Below are 22,365 nucleotides of genomic sequence, written 5' to 3'. Positions count from 1 at the left end.
ATCCTGGGATTGTATGTAAGTGATACAGGCATACCTCCTTTTATTATGCTTCACTTTATTGCACTTTGCAGATACTGTGATTTTTACAAATTGAGGGTTTTTGGTAACCCTGTGTCAGGCAAGTCTATTGGCATCATTTTTCCAGCAGCATTTACTCACTTTGTGTCTCTGCATCACATTTTTGTAATTCTTGTAATATTTCAAACTTTTTCATTATTATTATATTTGATATGGTGATCTGTCATTGATCTTGATGTGACTTGTGTGACTCGATGAAGTCTCAGATGTTGGTTAGCATTTTTTACCAGTTAAGTATTTTAAATTAAGGTATGCACATTTTTTAGACATAACATTATTGCACACTCAATAGACTACATTATAGTGTAAACATAACTTTCATATACACCAGGAAGCCAAAAAATTTGTGTGGTTCACTTTATTGTGATATTTGCTTTTTTTGTGGTAGTCTGGAACCTGCAATGTCTCCATGGTATGCTTGTATTTATATTTGAGTTGCTGAGAAAATGAGGTTTTTACTTATCATTGTCAGAACCTTGAAAGTACACTTAGATTTGAGCCCTAGCTCAAATTACTGTTATGGGTTGAATTATGTCCTCCTCAAATTCATGTGTTAAAGCCCTAACCCCCAGTACCTCATGATGGACTTTATTTGAAGTTAGGGTCTTTACAGAGATAATTAAGTTAAGATGAGATCATTAGGATGGACCCTAATCCAGTACAACTGTTGTCCTTATAAAAAGGGGGAATTTGGAGGCAGATACACACATAGTGAGAATGCCATGTGAACATGAAGATAACCACCTACAAGCCAAGGAAAGAAGCCTGGAATAGAACCTTCCCTCACAGCCCTCAGAAGAACCAACCCCGTGAACATCTTGATTTTGGACTTCTAGTCTATAGAATTTTGAGACAATAAATTTCTGCCACTCAGATTGTGGTACTTTGTTATGACTGCCCTAGTAAACTAATACAATTACTTATTAGCTGTGTGACTTTGACAAATTAATTTTCAAAAAAGCCTGAGTTCTCCCCATTGTAAAATGGGAATGATAAAAAGAGAATTGTTTAAAAGAATGAGTTCTGAGGTGAGTCCTTGTGTTCACATTCCAGCTCTACCACTTAATAGAAGTGTAACCTTGAGCAAGTTGCTTAAAACCTTTCTCTGCCTTAGGGTTTTAATTTGTAACATGAAGATAGTAATAGTACCTATCTCATAGGTTTGGTGTGAGGATTGAATGAGTTCATGTGTATAAAGCATCTAAGACTATCTGGTACTTGCTAAGTGCTCAATAAATATCAGCTAATATTTGTCATTTGGAGGATAAGTTAGTATGTATAAAACATACTGCATAGTACCTGATACATAATAAAGTCCTAGTAAATGTTTATTATTATATTAGTTTTTTCCTACTAATCATCTTAAGTGGTCCTAATAACATTAAAAAGAATTCAGAGCTTTGAAAAATTGAAATTATAAAAGCTAGTGATTATTAATAATTACATATTAATAAAAACCTTAATGTAGAATTTTATTTCAATTATTGCCTGTAAGATCTTGAAAAGCTGCCATTTTTCATATTCAACAATACAAATTTGTACTAATTTTTGAAGATCTTATTCATGTCGTTATTTTTGTTTTTATGTGTTTCTTAAAATGTGTCACGGATTTTACATTTTCCTTCAGTGGAGCTAGAGCAGAGTTTTCTATAACTAATATTTCACTTAGAATGTCTTCAATATTATGCTATATAGGGGGATGCTTGTTTCCTTTACTTTTACTCGCTTCATTTTCCCTTTTCTCCCATAAAATAGCATTAAGCTATACTTGATGAAATTAAGATATAAAGACTTCATGATTTATTAAAATGATAGTCTGTGGTTAAGACAAAATTCTTAGTAAATGGCTTCAACTATCAAAAATAAGTAACTTTTTAAAAAAATTAAAAAAAAATTATTTTTTTTGGCCGCGTTGCGTCTTCGTTGCTGTGCGTGGGCTTTCTCTAGTTGTGGCGAGCGGAGGCTACTCTTCTTTGCAGTGCGCAGACTTCTTATTGTGGTGGCTTCTCTAGTTGAAGAGCACGGACTCTACATGCACGGGCTTCAGTAGCTGTGGCTTGCGGGCTCCAGAGTGCAGGATCATTAGTTGTGGTGCACGGGCTTAGTTGCTCTGTGGCATGTGGGCTCTTCCCAGAGCAGGGCTCGAACCCGTGTCCCCTGCATTGGCAGGTGGATTCTTAACCACTGCGCCACCAGGGAAATCCTGAGAAGTGACTTTTGAACTGATATATACACTACCAAATGTAAAACAGATAGCTAGTGGGAAGCAGCCGCATGGCACAAGGAGATCAGCTCGGTGCTTTGTGACCACCTAGAGGGGTGGGATAGGGAGGGTGGGAGGAAGTCACAAGAGGGAGGAGATATGGGGATATACGTATATGTTTAGCTGATTCACTTTGTTATAAAGCAGAAAGTAACACACCATTGTAAATCAATTATACTCCAATAAAGATGTTTAAAAAAAAAGAACAAAAGAAGATACTTCATGGTGACTGAAAGTATTTTCTTTTTAAATTTTCAATTCATATCTCAGTTAAGGAATCAAAACTTTTTCTTCAGGGAGAAACTTCTTATAGTTCAGGCCTTTATAATTCAAAGTTACACCAAGTGGATTGCAAAATAATCTGTTAGCTCCCAAATGGGTTGCAGGTGTGGTTGTCCAGCACAAGGAAGTATAGCAAACACTCATTGACTGCATAGTGAATATATTATGCTTTCTGTAGTGTGGTGAAAAGCCATTCCACAGTGGAGAGGAGATGTCTCCTTGTTTGTTTATTGTTTCTCTTTTTTAAAATTAGGTATGTCAGTCAAGGTCCCAGGTGGAATATAGATGTCTTACTCAAGGGGTATCTGAAGAGTTGGAAGGGTTATTTATAGAGATGTGGGTGGAATAAGGAAATCAACAAGAAACATAGGATAGTAAAAGTGAAAACCTGTTACCACTTCTAGGCATAAAAGGGCAAGGAGAGGGAGCAGTTACCTGAACCCACAGGAAATATAGCTCTGGCAAGAGTTGTGCCTTTACACAAGAGGAAAGTACCACAGCCAAACAGCATCCTGGCAGAAGGGAATAGAGGCAGTAAATTCCTTGACTTGTTTATGTTCCCACCTTCTGATCCCCTGTAGAGCCTCCCAGCAGTTGAGTGTGGGAAGCCAGAGAGCAAAGGAGCTTAGTGACCAAAGTTCTTGCCAGTCAGTCTCCTGAGGCACAAAATAGGGCACAAAATTGCTGAAAATGGATCTGGAAGGACAAACTAAGATAAAATGCATGTAGAAGTTTTGTTATTCTAAGTTAAAGCTGTATCTTAAATATGTGACTCAGTTACACATTGATTAGAATAGCAGTGATCATTTCTCAAATAACTCAAACGGGCCTTGAATTCATTCTTTTATACTCCATAATAATCTTGATCCACAAAAAAATAATATTTGATATATTCTGTTCAAATGTTTTCTTCCTGCTGGTGGGCTATTAAATATAAGTGAAATATTTGTCATAACTTAGTGCTTTACTGATTATGCAGCTGAATATTCACGTTTGTTTGCACCTAGAAAGTTCTTGATATCAGGCATAATCATCATCCTTGTATTGAAGATAAAATGATGCTTTGTTGAAGAGTGAGACTGGCATGCTGTTGGGTGACCGATTGAGCATTAATCTTACCATAATCGTTTCTGTTTGCTTAGTCATCACATCAAATAAGCATTCTAGTCTTGGTGATTTGACATTTAACTGCTGGGAGCACTTAAAAGCTAAGCCAACCACATGGTGAGTGATTAATAAGAGTGTAATTCTGGAGTCCTAATGCCAGTGTTTCAACTGCAACTCAGCAATGAGAAAGCTTGGATGAGTACCTTAACATTTTAAAGTTTAGTTTTCTGATTTATAAAAGAGATTCAATAATATTATCCATGTTTTAAGGTGATTTATAAGGATTAAACAAAAATATAAAAATATTTAATATAATGTTTGGTACATGAAATAATTATGAGAAATACTGAATTTACCATTTGGACAGAATCTATAACAAATATAATTAATCTGGGTTAATATTGGGCCTACAGTGTTTAGAAGAGTGTTCTCACTAATGTGAGATTATATACACAGTGGAAAACATACCATATTCTTGAGGCAGCATGAAGTATGGTAGGAGGAAAATGATAAAAAATTATAGAAACAAGGAAAGGAAGAAAATATAAGAGAATCTCCAAAATCAAAGAGTTAGAGCCACTTTCCTATTCTTCAGAAGCGAAATCAATTGACTACTGAAAGTGTAGATGTGATTTTTTTCATCACAATATTATAAAATTTTTAAAAATATATAAGATTAGACTAGTTGGAATTCTTCTCAAAACAGTCCATGTGATGGGCTGGAGAGTAAGGATTGACATGAAAAATATTTCTTCCTCTAGGCATATAAAACTTGAATTCTAGTTCTATGATTACCTGTGACTTTGAATGAGCCACTTTTCTGAAATTCAGCTTCATTTTGTGCACAGAATGAGTTGGACAGAAGCAACAGTTTTCAAAACATCTTCCAGAAAAATTGGATTCATTAGTTAAACAAGTTTGGGAGATAGTGCATTCTATATCTCCCTCTCAGAAATTCCTACAGTATGTGTATTCATTAAAAATTCAAAAAACATTCAGAGATATACTGTAGCAAGGGAAAAAAATAAAAGCAGTTCAGTTTTGCTTAACCTTATTTTAAATTTATTCATCATGAGACTTTTTTCCCATATAACATCTATTAATATCATATAAACTACTAATAAAGGGCATCCCTGGTGGCTCAGTGGTTAAGAATCTGCCTGCCAATGCAAGGGACACGGGTTCGAGCCCTGGTCTGGAAAGATCCCACATTCCGTGGAGCAGCTAAGCCCGTGCGTCACAACTACTGAGCCTGCGCTCTAGAGCCCACGAACCATAGCTACTGAGCCCATGTGCCACAGCTACTGAGACTGTGCTCTAGAGCCCCCACCCCACAACTACTGAAGCCTGCATGCCTAGAGACCATGCTCCACAACAAGAGAAGCCACCACAATGAGAAGTCCTCACACCACAACAAAGAGTAGCCCCCACTTGTCGCAACTAGAGAAAGCCTGCGTGCAGCAACAAAGACACAATACAGCCAAAAATAAAATAAATAAATTTAAAAAAACCAAACTACTAGTTAAGAAATACCTTATTAGAGGACTTATGTGCTCTTACAAGTCTTGGAATCTAATTCTTGAACTCTGTTTTATGATATAGTAACTACACAATAACTGTTAAAAATCCTGATTGATTTAATATGAGTAAGGATTAAGGAACAGGAGAATCCTGGACAATTCATTTCTTCTTCTGCCTGAGACCCAAAGGAAAATAGATAATTAAATCTGATTCCCTGGAGTAAAATCAGCTTTTTTGTTGTTCTGTAGTATACAATGTGAAATCCTACATGACAGACTAGAGATGATTGGATGTATATGCATTTTAATGCACCTGTCATAGAGCACACTGAATACATAAATCTGTACTGAATACTTGCCATGTTGTTTTTAAAAAACCTACTTGTTAAATCCTAGTAAAATATAGCTATTATTTTACTGGTACAAGTATATAAATTAAAAGTATAAAAATAGAAGGTATGAGAGAATTGTTGCCACTTACTATGAACTTGTAAACAAACCCTATTCCTAGTCATTCCAAAATAGTATTTGCCTTCAGGAACCATAATATAAATTATCTTGGGTACTAACTGATCTTGTTATTGGGCACAAATACTCAAAATGTATGGGAAATATGTTTAGGACATTGGCTCTTCACTACCAAGCTCCAGAAGCAACTGCCAGAAGCATATTTTGTTACTACTTCAGCTCCACTCCATACCAAATTTTAGTTTCCATTGGTTGTCATCTCATCACTTAGAATAGACAAGGCTTCTCTACTTCTTACTTAAAAGGGCAAAATAAGGAAACAGTAACAGCTACTTCTGGGTGTTCACGATAATGAAACAATGTTAGTTACCCTTCATTGAGCACTTCCTGTTTTAGACACTAATAGGTATTATGTTGAATTCTTTCAGCAAGCTGTGAAGTAGGCAATTTGCTATCCACAATCTCATACAAGTTGAAGAGCTTGTCCAAAATTTAACATCTAGTAAATTCCTAAATCATGATTCAAATCCAGGACTGCCCCAGTGTTCTCATTCTGCCACAAACAGATTTAAACCACAATGACTACATGAACATGGTCAGTCTGATACCACACATAGTGTAGCCCATGGTTTAGCAAATGGTGTATTCTAGAGAATGTTTCATGTACATTTGGAAAGACTATGTAGTCTGCTCTTTTGGGGTAAAATATTCTACCAATGACAGTTATATCAGTTTGGTGGCTATTGTTGTTCACATCTTTAATATTCTTACTGATTCAATGCAAATTGTTCTTTCAATTACTGAGAGGGGTATTGAAATATTCAACTTTAAGTGCTGAATTATCTATTTCTCTCTTCAGTTCTGTAAGTTTTTGCTTTGTGCATTTTGAAACTCAGTTGACACATGCATAAACCTTTATAATTTTTATATTTTCCTGATGCATTGATAATTTATCATTATGAAATTATTCTTTGTTTCTAGGAGTGTTGCTTAAGGTCTGTTTAGTATTAACATAATGTCTCCAGCTCTTTTATGATTACATTTTGTGTTTTTTTCCCCCATTCATTTACTTTCCACCTATTTGTGTGTATTCCTGTAGAGAGCATATGGTTGAATCTTGCTTATTTATTGTGTTTGACAATCTCTGCCTTTTGATTAGAATATTTTGTCCATTTATATGTAATATAATTGTTGCTATGTTTGGACTTACATCTGCCACTTTATTATTTTTTCTATAGGTTTCATGTCATTCTTTACTCCTTCCTTTAATGTCATCTCTTTGTTTAACAGACATTTTTCTTTCTACTACTTCATTCCTCTGTTGATTTTGAACTATTTTTAGAGTTGTTTATTTAGTAATTGATCTAGAAATATGATATACAATCTTATCAGAGTTTTCTGCAGATTAATACTAATGTAATTCTGGTAAAAATATAGCAACTTCGCTCTAATATAGCTCCATTTTCTGCCTCTCCTCTTATTTGTGCTAATATTAAATCATTGCTGATTTTTCTTTTCTTTCTTTCTTTCTTTTTTTTTTTTTACAAACTTATGTTTTTTAGAGAAACTAAGGAGAGAAGAGAAAACATATATTGATATAGTGTCTTAGTTCAGTCTGCTGTAACAAAATACTGTAGAGTAGGTGGCTTATAAACAAGGAACATTTATTTCTCACAGTTCTGGAAGTTGAGAAGTCCCAGATGAAGGCAGTAGCAGATTTACTGTTTGGTAAGCACTTGCTTCCTGGTTTATGGACAGCTGTCTTCTTGCTGTGTCCCTGCACAGTGGGAAAAGCAAGAGATCTCTCTGGGATCTCTGTTATAAGGGCACTTATCCCTTTCATGATTTACCTCCCCAAGTCACCACCTCCTAATACAATCACATTGGGTGTTAGATCTCAACATGTGAATTCAGAGGGTGGACACAGTCAGTTAATAACATGTAGTCTTTTTTATTTGCTGACCTATTTTCTATTTCTTATGCTCTTCATTTCTTTGTATTAAAGTTGCTGTTTCATGTCATTTTCTTTCCACCTGAAAGACTTACTTTAGTATTTCTTGCAAGGCAGTTCTACTAGAAATAAATTCTCACTTTTTACTTATGTATGGCTCTCTTGGTTTCACCTTCATTTTTCTTTTTTTTAACATCTTTATTGGAGTATAATTGCTTTACAGTGGTGTGTTAGTTTCTGCTTTATAACAAATTGAATCAGCTATACATATACATATATCCCCATATCTCTTCCCTCTTGCATCTCCCTCCCTCCCATCCTCCTTATCCCACATCTCTAAGTGGTCACAAAGCACTGAGATGATCTCCCTGTGCTATGTGGCTGCTTCCCACTAGCTATCTGTTTTACATTTTGTAGTTTATATGTCCATGCCACTCTCTCACTTCATCCCAGCTTACCCTTCCCCCTCCCCGTGTCCTCAAGTCCATTCTCTACATCTGCATCTTTATTCCTGTCCTGCCCCTAGATTTTTCACAACCATTTTTTTTTAGATTTATATATATGTTAGCATATGGTATTTGTTTTTCTCTTTCTGACTTACTTCACTCTGTATGACAGACTCTAGGTCCATCCACCTCACTAAAAATAACTCAATTTCATTTCTTTTTATGACTGAGTAATATTCCATTGTATATATATGCCACATCTTCTTTATCCATTCAACTTTGATGGACACTTAGGTTGCTTCCATGTCCTGGCTATTGTAAATAGAGCTGCAATGAACATTGTTGTAAATGACTGTTTTTGAATTATGGTTTTCTCAGGGTATATACCCAGTAATGGGATTGCTGGGTGGTATGGTAGTTCTGTTTTTAGTTTTTTAAGGAACCTCCATACTGTTCTCCATAGTGGCTATATCAGTCTACGTTCTTACCAAGAGTGCAAGAGGTTTTCCTTTTCTCCACATCCTCTCCAGCATTTATTTTTTGTAGATATTTTTTTTTTTTTTTTTTTTTTTTTTTTTTCTTTTTGCGGTATGCGGGCCTCTCACTGTTGTGGCCTCTCCCGTCGCGGAGCACAGGCTCCGGACGCGCAGGCCCAGCGGCCATGGCTCACGGGCCCAGCCGCTCCGCGGCATATGGGATCCTCCCAGACCGGGGCACGAACCCGTATCCCCTGCATCGGCAGGCGGACTCTCAACCACTGCGCCACCAGGGAGGCCCATATTTTTTGTAGATATTTTGATGATGGCCATTCTGACTGGTGTGAGGTGATACCTCATTGTAGTTTTTTTTTTTTTCTTTTTTTTTTTTTTTTTTTGCAGTATGTGGGCCTCTCACTGTTGTGGCCTCTCACGTTACAGAGCACAGGCTCCAGATGCACAGGCTCAGTGGCCATGGTTCACGGGCCTAGACGCTCTGTGGCATGTGGGATCTTCCCGGACCGGGGCACGAACCCATGTCCCCTGCATCGGCAGGTGGACTCTTAACCACTGTGCCACCAGGGAAGCCCCCTCATTGTAGTTTTGATTTGCAGTTCTCTAATGATTAGTGATGTTGAGCATCGTTTCATATGTTTGCTGGCAATCTGTTTATATTCTTTGGAGAAATGTCTGTTTAGGTCTTCTGCCCATTTTTGGATTGGGTTGTTTGTTTTTTTGATATTGAGCTCCATGAGCTGCTTATAAATTTTGAAGGATCATCCTTTGTCAGTTGCTTCATTTGCAAATATTTTCTTCCATTCTGAAGGTTGTATTTTCATCTTATTTATGGTTTCCTTTGCTGTGCAAAAGCTTTTAAGTTTCATTAGTCCCATTTGTTTATTTTTGTTTTTATTTCCATTTTGCTAGGAGGTGGGTCAAAAAGGATCTTGCTGTGATTTATGTCATAGAGTGTTCTGCCTATGTTTTCCTGTAAAAGTTTTATAGTGTCTGGCCTTACGTTTAGGTCTTTAATCCATTTTGACTTTAATTTTAATTTTTAATTTTTTATTTTTCTGTGGTATGCGGGCTTCTCACTGTTGTGGCTTCTCCCATTGCGGAGCACAGGCTCCGGATGCGCAGGCTCAGTGGCCATTGCTCCCAGGCCTAGCCACTCCGCGGCATGTGAGATCTTCCCAGACCAGGGCACGAACACGTGTCCCCTGCATCGGCAGGTGGACTTTCAACCACTGCACCACCAGGGAAGCCCTTGACGTTTTTTTTGTGTATGGTGTTAGGGAGTGTTGTAATTTCTTTCTTTTACATGTAGCTATCCAGTTTTCCCAGCACCACATATGGAAGAGGCTGTCTTTTCTCCATTTTACATTCTTGCCTCCTTTATCAAAAATAAGATGACTGTATGTGCATGGGTTTATCTCTGGGCTTTCTATCCTGTTCTCTTCATCTATATTTCTGTTTTTGTGCCAGTAATATACTGTCTTGATTACTGTAGCTTTGTAGTGTAGTCTGAAGTCAGGGAGCCTGATTCCTCCAGCTCCATTTTTCTTTCTCAAGATTGCTTTGGCTATTCGGGGTCTTTTGTGTTTCCATACAAATTGTGAAGATTTTTGTTCTAGTTCCGTGATAAATGCCATTGGTAGTTTGATAGGGATTGCATTGTAACTGTAGATTGCTTTGGGTAGTATAGTCATTTTCACAATGTTGATTCTTCCAATGCAAGAACATGGTATATTTCACCATCGGTTTTTATCACATTTAATTTCTTTCATCAGTGTCTTATAGTTTTCTGCATACAGGTCTTTTGTCTCCTTAGGTAGGTTTATTCCTAGGTATTTTATTCTTTTTGTTACAATGGTAAATGGGAATGTTTCCTTAATTTCTCTTTCAGATTTTTCATCACTAGTGTATAGGAATGCAAGAGATTTCTGTGCATTAATTTTATATCCTGCTACTTTACCAAATTCATTGATCAGCTGTAGTATTTTTCTGGTAGCCTCTTTAGGATTCTCTATGCATAATAACAGTCATCTACAAACAGTGACAGCTTTATTTCTTCTTTTCCAATTTGGATTCCTTTTATTTCTTTCTCTTTTCTGATTGCTGTGGGTAAAACTTCCAAAACTATGTTGAATAATAGTGGTGAGAGTGGGCAACCTTGTCTTGTTCCTGATCTTAGTGGAAATGGTTTCAGTTTTTCACCATTGAGCATGATTTTGGCTGTGAGTTTGTCATATATGGGCTTTATTATGTTGAGATAAGTTCCCTCTATGACTACTTTCTGGAGGGTTTTTATCATAAATAGGTGTTGAATTTTGTTGGAAGCTTTTTCTGCATCTATTGAGATGATCATATGGTTTTTCTCCTTCAATTTGTTAATATGGTTTATCACATTGATTGACTTGCATATATTGGAGAATCTTTGCATTCCTGGGGTAAACTCCACTTGGTCATGGTATATGACCCTTTTAATGTGCTGTTGGATTCTGTTTGCTAGTATTTTGCTGAGGATTTTTGGATCTATGTTCATCAGTGTTATTAGCCTGTAGTTTTCTTTCTTTGTGACATATTTGTCTGATTTTGGTATCAGGGTGATGGTGGCATTGTAAAATGCATTTGGGAGTGCTCCTCACTCTGCTATATTTTGGAAAAGTTTGAGAAGATTAGATGTTATCTCTTCTCAAAATGTTTGATAGAATTTGCCTGTGAAGTCATCTGGCCCTGGGCTTTTGTTTGTCTGAAGATTTTTAATCAGAGTCTCAATTTCAGTGCTTGTGATTGGTCTGTTTATATTTTCTATTTCTTCCTGGTTCAGTCTTGGAAGGCTGTGCTTTTGTAAGAATTTGTCCATTTCTTCCAGGTTGTCCATTTTATTGGCATATCGTTGCTTGTAATAATCTCTCATGATCCTTTGAATTTCTGCAGTGTCCAGTGTTACTTCTTTTTTTTTTTTTTTAAAGTTTATTTATTTATTTATTTAATTAGTTTCTGCTTTATAACAAAGTGAATCAGTCATACATATACATCTGTTCCCACATCCCTTCCCTCATGCATCTCCCTCCCTCCCACCCTCCCCATCCCACCCCTCCAGGCGGTCACAAAGCACCGAGCTGATCTCCCTGTGCTCTGCGGCTGCTTCCCACTATCTATCTACCTTACGTTTGGTAGTGTATACACGTCCATGCCTCTCTTTCGCCTTGTCACAGCCCACCCTTCCCCCTCCCCATATCCTCAAGTCCATTCTCAAGTAGGTCTGCGTCTTCATTCCCGTTTTGCCCCTAGGTTCTTCATGACATTTTTTTTTTTAAATTCCGTATATATGTGTTAGCATACGGTATTTGTCTTTCTCTTTCTGACTAACTTCACTCTGTATGACAGACTCTAGGTCTATCCACCTCATTACAAATAGCTCAGTTTCGTTTCTTTTTATGGCTGAGTAATATTCCATTGTATATATGTGCCACATCTTCTTTATCCATTCATCCGATGATGGACACTTAGGTTGTTTCCAGCTCCGGGCTATTGTGAATAGAGCTGCAATGAACATTTTGGTACATGTCTCTTTTTGAATTACGGTTTTCTCAGGGTATATGCCCAGTAGTGGGATTGCTGGGTCATATGGTAGTTCTATTTGTAGTTTTTTAAGGAACCTCCATACCGTTCTCCATAGTGGCTGTACCAATTCACATTCCCACCAGCAGTGCAAGAGTGTTCCCTTTTCTCCACACCCTCTCCAGCATTTATTGTTTCTAGATTTCTTGATGATGGCCATTCTGACTGGTGTGAGATGATATCTCATTGTAGTTTTGATTTGCATTTCTCTAATGATTAATGATGTTGAGCATTCTTTCATGTGTTTGTTGGCAGTCTGTATATCTTCTTTGGAGAAATGCCTATTTAAGTCTTCTGCCCATTTTTGGATTGGGTTGTTTGTTTTTTTGCTATTGAGCTGCATGAGCTGTTTATAAATTTTGGAGATTAATCCTTTGTCAGTTGCTTCATTTGCAAATATTTTCTCCCATTCTGAGGGTTGTCTTTTGGTCTTCTTTATGGTTTCCTTTGCTGTGCAAAAGCTTTGAAGTTTCATTAGGTCCCATTTGTTTATCTTTGTTTTTATTTCCATTTCTCTAGGAGGTGGGTCCAAAAGGATCTTGCTGTGGTTTATGTCATAGAGTGTTCTACATATGTTTTCCTCTAAGAGTTTGATAGTTTCTGGCCTTACATTTAAGTCTTTAATCCATTTTGAGCTTATTTTTGTGTATGGTGCTAGGGAATGATCTAATCTCAAACTTTTACATGTCCCTGTCCAGTTTTCCCAGCACCACTTATTGAAGAGGCTGTCCTTTCTCCACTGTACATTCCTGGCTCCTTTATCAATGATAAGTTGGCCATGTGTGCGTGGGTTTATCTCTGGGCTTTCTATCCTGATCCACTGATCTATCTTTCTGTTTTTATGCCAGTACCAGACTGTCTTAATTACTGTAGCTTTGTAGTATAGTCTGAAGTCAGGGAGCCTGATTCCTCCAGCTCCGTTTTTCGTTCTCAAGATTGCTTTAGCTATTCGGGGCCTTTTGTTTTTCCAAACAAATTTTGAAATTTTTTGTTCTAGTTCTGTGAAAAATGCCATTGGTAGTTTGATAGGGATTGCATTGAATCTGTAGATTGCTTTGGGTAGTAGAGTCATTTTCACAATATTGATTCTTCCAATCCAGGAGCATGGTATATCTCTCCATCTATTTGTATCATCTTTAATTTCTTTCATCAGTGTCTTATAGTTTTCTGCATACAGGTCTTTTGTCTCCTTAGGTAGGTTTATTCCTAGATATTTTATTCTTTTTGTTGCGATGGTAAATGGGAGTGTTTTCTTGATTTCATTTTCAGATTTTTCATCATTAGTGTACAGGAATGCCAGAGATTTCTGTACATTAATTTTATATCCTGCTACTTTACCAAATTCATTGATTAGCTCTAGTAGTTTTTCGGTAGCATCTTTAGGATTCTCTAGGTATAGTATCATGTCATCTGCAAACAGTGACAGCTTTACTTCTTCTTTTCCAATTTGGATTCCTTTTATTTCCTTTTCTTCTCTGATTGCTGTGGCTAGAACTTCCAAAACTAGGTTGAATAAGAGTGGTGAGAGTGGGCAGCCTTGTCTTGTTCCTGATCTTAGTGGAAATGGTTTCAGTTTTTCACCATTGAGGACAATGTTGGCTGTGGGTTTGTCATATATGGCCTTTATTATGTTGAGGAAAGATCCCTCTATACCTACTTTCTGCAGGGTTTTTATCATAAATGGGTGTTGAATTTTGTCGAAAGCTTTCTCTGCATCTATTGAGATGATCATATGGTTTTTCTCCTTCAACTTGTTAATATGGTGTATTACATTGATTGATTTGCGTATATTGAAGAATCCTTGCATTCCTGGGATAAACCCCACTTGATCATGGTGTATGATCCTTTTAATGTGCTCTTGGATTCTGTTTGCTAGTATTTTGTTGAGGATTTTTGCATCTATGTTCATCAATGATATTGGCCTGTAGTTTTCTTTCTTTGTGACATCCTTGTCTGGTTTTGGTATCAAGGTGATGGTGGCCTCGTAGAATGAGTTTGGGAGTGTTCCTCCCTCTGCTATATTTTGGAAGAGTTTGAGAAGGATAGGTGTTAGCTCTTCTCTAAATGTTTGATAGAATTCACCTGTGAAGCCATCTGGTCCTGGGCTTTTGTTTGATGGAAGATTTTTAATCACAGTTTCAATTTCAGTGCTTGTGATTGGTCTATTCATATTTTCTATTTCTTCCTGAGTCAGTCTTGGCAGGTTGTGTATTTCTAAGAATGTGTCCATTTCTTCCAGGTTGTCCATTTTATTGGAATAGAGTTGCTTATAGTAATCTCTCATAATCTTTTGTATTTCTGCAGTGTCAGTTGTTACTTCTCCTTTTTCATTTCTAATTCTATTGATTTGAGTCTTCTCCCTTTTTTTCTTGATGAGTCTGGCTAATGGTTTGTCAATTTTGTTTATCTTCTCAAAGAACCAGCTTTTAGTTTGGTTGATCTTTGCTATCGTTTCCTTCATTTCTTTTTCATTTATTTCTGATCTGATCTTTATGATTTCTTTCCTTCTGCTAGCTTTGGGGTATTTTTGTTCTTCTTTCTCTAATTGCTTTAGGTGCAGGGTCAGGTTGTTTACTCGAAATGCTTCCTGTTTCTTAAGGTGGGATTGTATTGCTATAAACTTCCCCCTTAGAACTGCTTTTGCTGCGTCCCATAGGTTTTGGGTCGTCGTGTCTCCATTTTCATTTGTTTCTAGGTATTTTTTAATTTCCTCTTTGATTTCTTCAGTGATCACTTCGTTATTGAGTAGTGTATTGTTTAGCCTCCATGTGTTTGTATTTTTTACACATCTTTTCCTGTAATTGATGTCTAGTCTCATAGCATTGTGGTCGGAGAAGATACTTGATACAATTTCAATTTTCTTAAAATTACCGAGGCTTGATTTGTGACCCAAGATATGATCTATCCTGGAGAATGTTCCATGAGCACTTGAGAAAAATGTGTATTCTGTTGTTTTTGGATGGAATGTCCTATAAATATCAACTAAGTCCATCTCGTTTAATGTATCATTTAAAGCTTGTGTTTCCTTATTTATTTTCATTTTGGATGATCTGTCCATTGGTGAAAGTGGGGTGTTAAAGTCCCCTACTATGATTGTGTTACTGTCGATTTCCCCTTTTATGGCTGTTAGTATTTGCGTTATGTATTGAGGTGCTCCTATGTTGGGTGCATAAATATTTACAATTGTTATATCTTCTTCTTGGATCGATCCCTTTATCTTTATGTAGTGTCCTTCCTTGTCTCTTCTAATAGTCTTTATTTTAAAGTCTATTTTGTCTGATATAAGAATTGCTACTCCAGCTTTCTTTTGATTTCCATTTGCATGGAATATCTTTTTCCATCCCCTTACTTTCAATCTGTATGTGTCTCTAGGTCTGAAGTGGGTCTCTTGTAGAGAGCATATATATGGGTCTTGTTTTTGTATCCATTCAGCCACTCTGTGTCTTTTGGTGGGAGCATTTAGTCCATTTACATTTAAGGTAATTATTGATATGTATGTTCCTATTCCCATTTCCTTAATTGCTTTGGGTTCGTTATTGTAGGTATATTCCTTCTGTTGTGTTTCTTGCCTAGAGAAGTTCCTTTAGCATTTGTTGTAAAGCTGGTTTGGTGGTGCTGAAGTCTCTCAGCTTTTGCTTGTCTGTAAAGGTTTTAATTTCTCCATCAAATCTGAATGAGATCCTTGCTGGGTAGAGTAATCTAGGTTGCAGGTTTCTCTCCTTCATCACTTTAATTATGTCCTGCCACTCCCTTCTGGCTTGTAGGGTTTCTGCTGAGAGATCAGCTGTTAACCTGATGGGGATTCCCTTGTGTGTTATTTGTTGTTTTTGCCTTGCTGCTTTTAATATGATTTCTTTGTGTTTAATTTTTGACAGTTTGATTAATATGTGTCATGGTGTATTTCTCCTTGGATTTATTCTGTATGGGACTCTCTGTGCCTCCTGGACTTGATTAACTATTTCCTTTCCCATATTGGGGAAGTTTTCAACTATAATCTCTTCAAATATTTTCTCAGTCCCTTTCTTTTTCTCTTCTTCTTCTGGAACCCCTATAATTCGAATGTTGGTGCGTTTAATGTTGTCCCAGAGGTCTCTGAGACTGTCCTCTGTTCTTTTCATTCTTTTTTCTTTATTTTGCTCTGCATCAGTTATTTCCACTATTTTATCTTCCACCTCACTTATCCGTTCTTCTGCCTCAGTTATTCTGCTATTGATCCCATCTAGAGTATTTTTCATTTCATTTATTGTGTTTTTAATCGATGCTTGATTCATCTTTAGTTCTTCTATGTCCTTGTTAACTGTTTCTTGCATGTTGTCTGTTCTATTTCCAAGATTATGGATCATGGAAATAGAATCTTGGATCAGCTTTACTATCATTATTCTGAATTCTTTTTCAGGTAGACTGCCTATTACCTCTTCATTTGTTAGGTCTGGTAGGTGTTTATCTTGCTCCTTCACCTGCTGTGTGTTTTTCTGTCTTCTCATTTTGCTTATGTTACTGTGTTTGGGGTCTCCTTTTTGCCGGCTGCAGTTTCGTAGTTCCCGTTGTTTTTGGTGTCTGACCCCAGTGGCTAAGGTTGTTTCAGTAGGTTGTGTAGGCTTCCTGGTGGGGGGGACTAATTCCTGTGCTCTGGTGGTTGAGGCTCGATCTTGTCTTTCTGGTGGACAGGTCCACGTCTGGTGGTGTGTTTTGGGGTGCCTATGGCCTTATTATGTTTTTAGGTAGCCTCTCTGCTAATGGGTGGGGTTGTGTTCCTGCCTTGCTAGTTGCTTGGCATAGGGTGACCCGCACTGTAGCTTGCTGGTCGTTGACTGAAGCTGGGTGCTGGTGTTGGGATGGAGATCTCTGGGAGATTTTTCGCTGCTTGATATTATGTGGAGCTGGGAGGTCTCTTGTGGACCCATGTCCTGAAGTTGGCTCTCCCACTTCAGAGGCACAGCACTGGCTCCTGGCTGCAGCACCAAGAGCCTTTCATCCACCCGGCTCAGAGTAACAGGGAGAAAAAGTAGAAAGAAAGAATTAGTAGAAGAAAGAAAGAGGGAAAGAAAGGAAGAAGGGAAGAAAGGAAGGAAAGAAGGAAGGAAGAAAGAAAGGAGGGAGGGAGGGAGGAAGGATGGAAAGAAAGAAGGAAAGAAAGGAGGGAGGGAGGGAGGAAGGAAAGGAAGAAAGACAGGAGGGAGGGAGGAAGGAAAGAAAAAGGAAGTGGAAAGAAGAAGGGTGGGAGGGAGGAAAGAAAAAGAAAGAAGGAAAGGAGGAGCGGAGGGAGGGAGGGAGGAAGGGAGAGTAGGAAAAAAAGAAAGAGCAGGTAAAGTAAAATAGAATAAAGTATGAAATATAGTAGCGTTATTAAAATTAGAAAGTAATTATTGAAAAAAAAAAAAAAAAACCGGACCGATAGAACCCTGAGACATATGGTGGAAGCAAAGCTATACAGAGAGAATCTTACACAGAAGATTACACATACACATTCACAAAAAGAGAGCAGGGGGAAAAATCAAAAATCTTGCTCTCCAAGTCCACCTCCTCAATTTGGGATAATTCGTTGTAAAAAGAGGAAAAGGGCGAGAAGTCTGAAATCTTGCTCTCTAAGTCCACCTCCTTAATTTGGAATAATTCGTTGTAAAAAGAGGAAAAGGGGGGAAAGTCTTAAATCTTGTCCTCAAAGTCCACTTCCTCAATTTGGGATGATTCGCTGTCCATTCATGCACTCCACAGACGCAGGGCACATCAAATGGACCGTGGAGCTTTAATCCGCTGCCTCCGAGGCTGCACAGAGAGATTTCCCTGCCTCTGCTCTCACAGCTCCCGGGTCTCAGCCTTGGACCTGGCCCCGCCTCTGCGCGTAGGTCGCCGGAGGGCGTCCGTTCTTCCCTCAGACAGGACGGGTTTAAAGGAGCCGCTGATTCGGGGGCTCTGGCTCACTCAGGCAGAGGGGAGGGAGGGGCGCGCAGTGTGGGGCGGGCCTGCGGCGGCAGAGGCCGGCGTGACGTTGCAGCAGCCCGTGGCGCTCCGTGCGCTTTCCCGGGAAAGCCGTCCCCGGGTCTCGGGGACCCCGGCAGTGGCGGGGTGCACAGGCCCCCCGGAAGGCGGGGCGGACAGTGACCCGCGCTCGCACACAGGCCCCGCGGCGGCGGCAGCTGCGGCGGCGGCGGGCCGCGGCGGGCGGCGGCGGGCGGCGGCGGCCGCGGCGGCGGGCGGCGGCCCACGCCCGTCTCCGAGGTCCGTGCCTTACCCGCGGCGAGTGCCTGTCTCCGGCGCTTCCCCAAGCAGCCCTCTTAATGCCCTCTCCTCGCGCACCAGGAAACAAAAGGGAAAAAAGTCTCTTGCCTCTTCAGCAGCTCCAGACCCTTTCCCCGGACTCCCTCCGGGCTAGCCGTGGTGCACTAACCCCTTCAGGCTCTCTTCCTGCCGCCAGCCCCAGTCCTCTCCGTGCGCTCCGACTGAAAGCCGATACCCGAGCCTCAGCTCCCAGCCCCGCCCGCCACGGCGGCCGAGCAGACAAGCCTCTCGGGCTGGTGTGTGCCTGAGGGCACCGGTCCTCTGTGCCAGAATCTCTCCGCTTTGCCCTCCGCACCCCTGTTGCTGTGCTCTCCTCCGCTACTCCGAAGCTTTCCCCCTCCGCCACCTACAGTCTCCGCCCGCGAAGGGGCTTGTAGTGTGTAGAAACCTTCCCCCCTTCACGGCTCCCTCCCACTGGTGCAGGTCCCGTCCCTATCCTATTGTCTCTGTTTATTCTTTTTTTCTTTTGCCCTACCCAGGTATGTGGGCAGCTTCTTGCCTTTTGGGGGGTCTGAGGTCTTCTGTCAGCGTTCAGTAGGTGTTCTGTAGGAGTTGTTCCACGTGTAGATGAATTTCTGATGTATCTGTGGGGAGGAAGGTGATCTCCGCGTCTTACTCTTCCGCCATCTTCCTCCGGGGTCCTGAAGCATGTCCTTGCCTCCTATCACACTGGAATCCCATCAAGCCTTCAGGCTTCCTACCAGCTTACAGGATGGAATCTGCTGGCGTCTCCCCGCTTTTCCCCTCCATTAATGGCAGGGTCCCAATGTGTACTTGCGACCCATGCTTTTCTCAAACCAGTGCTTCTCTCCAGTGTTACTTCTTTATCGTTTCTAATTCTACTGATGTGAGTCTTCTCCCTTTTTTTCTTGATGAGTCTGGCTAATGGTTTATCAATTTTGTTTATCTTCTCAAGAACCAGTTTTTAATTTTATTGATCTTTGCTATCATTTCCTTCATTTCTTTTTCATTTATTTCTGATCTGATCTTTATAATTTCTTTCCTTCTGCTAACTTTAGGGTTTTTTTTGTTCTTCTTTCTCTAATTGCTTTAGGTGTAAGGTTAAGTTGTTTGTTTGAGATGTTTCTTGAGGTAAGATTGTATTGCTATAAACTTCCCTCTTAGAAGTGCTTTTGCTGCATTGAATAGGTTTTGGGTCATCGTGTTTTCATTGTCATTTGTTTCTAGGTATTTTTTGATTTCCTCTTTGATTTCTTCAGTGATCTCTTGATTATTTTGTAGTGTATTGTTTGGCCTCCATGTGTTTGTATTTTTTGCAGACTTTTTCCTGTAATTGATCTCTAGTCTCATAGTGTTGTGGTCGGAAAAGATAGTTGATACAGTTTCAACTTTCTTAAATTTGCCAAGGCTTCCTTTGTGACCCAAGATATGATCTATCCTGGAGAATGTTCCATAAGCACTTGAGAAAAAAGTGTATTCTGTTGTTTTTCGATGTAATGTCCTATAAATATCAATTAAGCCCACCTTGTTTAATGTATCATTTAAAGCTTGTGTTTCCTTATGTATTTTCATTTTGGATGATCTGTCCATTGGTGAAAGTGGGGTGTTGAAGTCCCCTAGTATTATTGTGTTACTGTCAATTTCCCCTTTTATGGCTGTTTGCATTTGCCTTATGTATTGAGGTGCTCCTATATTGGGTGTATAAATATTTACAGTTGTTTTATCTTCTTCTTGGATTGATCCCTTCATCATTATGTAGTGTCCTTGTTTGTCTCTTGTAACGTTCTTTAATTTAAAGTCTGTTTTGTCTGATATGAGAATTACTACTCCAGCTTTCTTTTGATTTCCATTTGCATGGAATATCTTTTTCCATCCCCTCACTTTCAGTCTGTACATGTCCCTAGGTCGGAAGTGGATCTCTTTTAGACAGCATATGTACAGGTCTTGTTTTTGTATCCATTCAGCCAGTCTGTGTCTTTTGGTGGGAACATTTAATCCATTTACATTTAAGGTAATTATCAATATGTATGTTCCTATTCCCATTTTCTTAATTGTTTTGGGTTTGTTATTGTAGGTCTTTTCCTTCTCTTGTGTTTCCTGCCTTGAGAAGTTTCTTTAGCATTTGTTCTAAAGCTGGTTTGGTGGTGCTGAATTCTCTTAATTTTTACTTGTCTGTAAAGATTTTTATTTCTTTGTTGAATCTGAATTAGATCCTTGCTGGGTAGAGTAATCTTGGTTGTAGGTTTTTCCCTTTCATCACTTTAAATATGTCCTGCCACTCCCTTCTGACTTGCAGAGTTTCTGCCGAAAGATCAGCTGTTAACCTTATCGGGATTCCCTTGTATGTTATTTGTTGTTTTTCCCTTGCTGCTTTTAATATTTTTTCTTTGTTTTTAATTTTTGATAGTTTGATTAATATGTGTCTTGGCGTGTTTCTCCTTGGATTTATCCTGTATGGGAGTCTGAACTTCCTGGACTTGATTGACTACTTCTTTTCCCATATTAGGGAAGTTTTCAACTATAATCTCTTCAAATATTTTCTCAGTCACTTTCTTTTTCTCTTCTTCTGGGACCCTTATAATTCGAATGTTGGTGTGTTTAATGTTGTCCCAGAAATCTCTGAGACTGTCCTCACTGCTTTTCATTTTTTTTTTCTTTATTCTGCTCTGTGGTAGTTATTTCCACTATTTTATCTTCCAGGTCACTTATCCATCCTTCTGCCTTAGTTATTTTGCTGTTGATTCCTTCTAGAGGATTTTAAATTTCATTTATTGTGTTGTTCATCATTGTTTGTTTAGTTCTTCTAGGTCCTTGTTAAACGTTTCTTGTGTTTTCTCCATTTCTGTTTCCAAGATTTTGGATCATCTTTACTATCATTACTCTGAATTCTTTTTCAGATAGACTGCCTATTTCTTCTTCATTTGTTTGGTCTGGTGGGTTTTTACCTTGTTCCTTCATCTGCTGTGTGTTTCTCTGTCTTTTCATTTTGCTTAACTTACTGTGCTTGGGGTCTCCTGTTCGCAGCCTGTAGGTTCTTAGTTACTGTTATTTTTGGTTTCTGCCCCCAGGTGGTGTGGTTGGTTCAGTGTGTTGTGTAGGCTTCTTGGTGGAGAGGTGCCTGTGTTCTGATGGATGAGGCTGGAGCTTGTATTTCTGCTGGGCAGGATCGCATCTGGTGGTGTGTTTTGGGGTGTCTGTGACCTTCTTATGATTTTAGGCAGCCTCTGTGGTGAGGTGTGTGGTTGTGTTCCTGTCTTGCTAGTTGTTTGGCATAGGGTGTCCAGCACTGTAGATTGCTGGTCCTTGAGTGGAGCTGGGTCTTAGCCATTTGATATTACGTGGAGCCAGGAGGTCTCTCGTGGAGCAGTGTCCTGAACTTTGCTCTCCAACCTCAGAGGCACAGGCCTGACACAGCCTGGAGCACCAAGACACTGTCAGCCACATGGTGTTCAGAGGCCTGAGTAGTGGGAGCTGCAGCCCTGACTCCAGCAGAGGCCTGAGGTCCAGCCATTCCTCAGCAGGGAGTGGCAGGATGGGCACTGGGGGCTCCTGAGCACCCTCTGTGGCCTCAGGTTGAGGAGCAGTATCCTCTGGAGCTGGCACAGGCCATTCACCATGAAATACCTCCTCATTTGTGGCCCTTTCTGCAGCCCCTGCCCTTCCTTTCCAATTTCTTCAGGATCTGTCCACCTTAATTTTTGAAGGATAATTTTACTTTGTTGATAGTTTTTTTTTTTTTTCCTGCAGCACTTTGAATATGTCATTCCTCTGCCTTCTAGCCTCCATTGTCTCTGATGGAAAGTCAGCCATTAATCATATTGTTGTTCCCTGTTGTGTCATGAGTCGTTTTTCTCTTGCTGCTTTTAAAATTTTCTCTCTTGCTTTCAGTGGCTTGACCATGATTTGT

The sequence above is a fragment of the Mesoplodon bidens genome (genome assembly GCF_964165515.1).
Source record: "Mesoplodon bidens genome assembly, chromosome: 1".
Lineage (NCBI taxonomy): Eukaryota > Metazoa > Chordata > Mammalia > Artiodactyla > Ziphiidae > Mesoplodon > Mesoplodon bidens.
Note: the sequence above shows the minus strand (reverse complement) of the source record.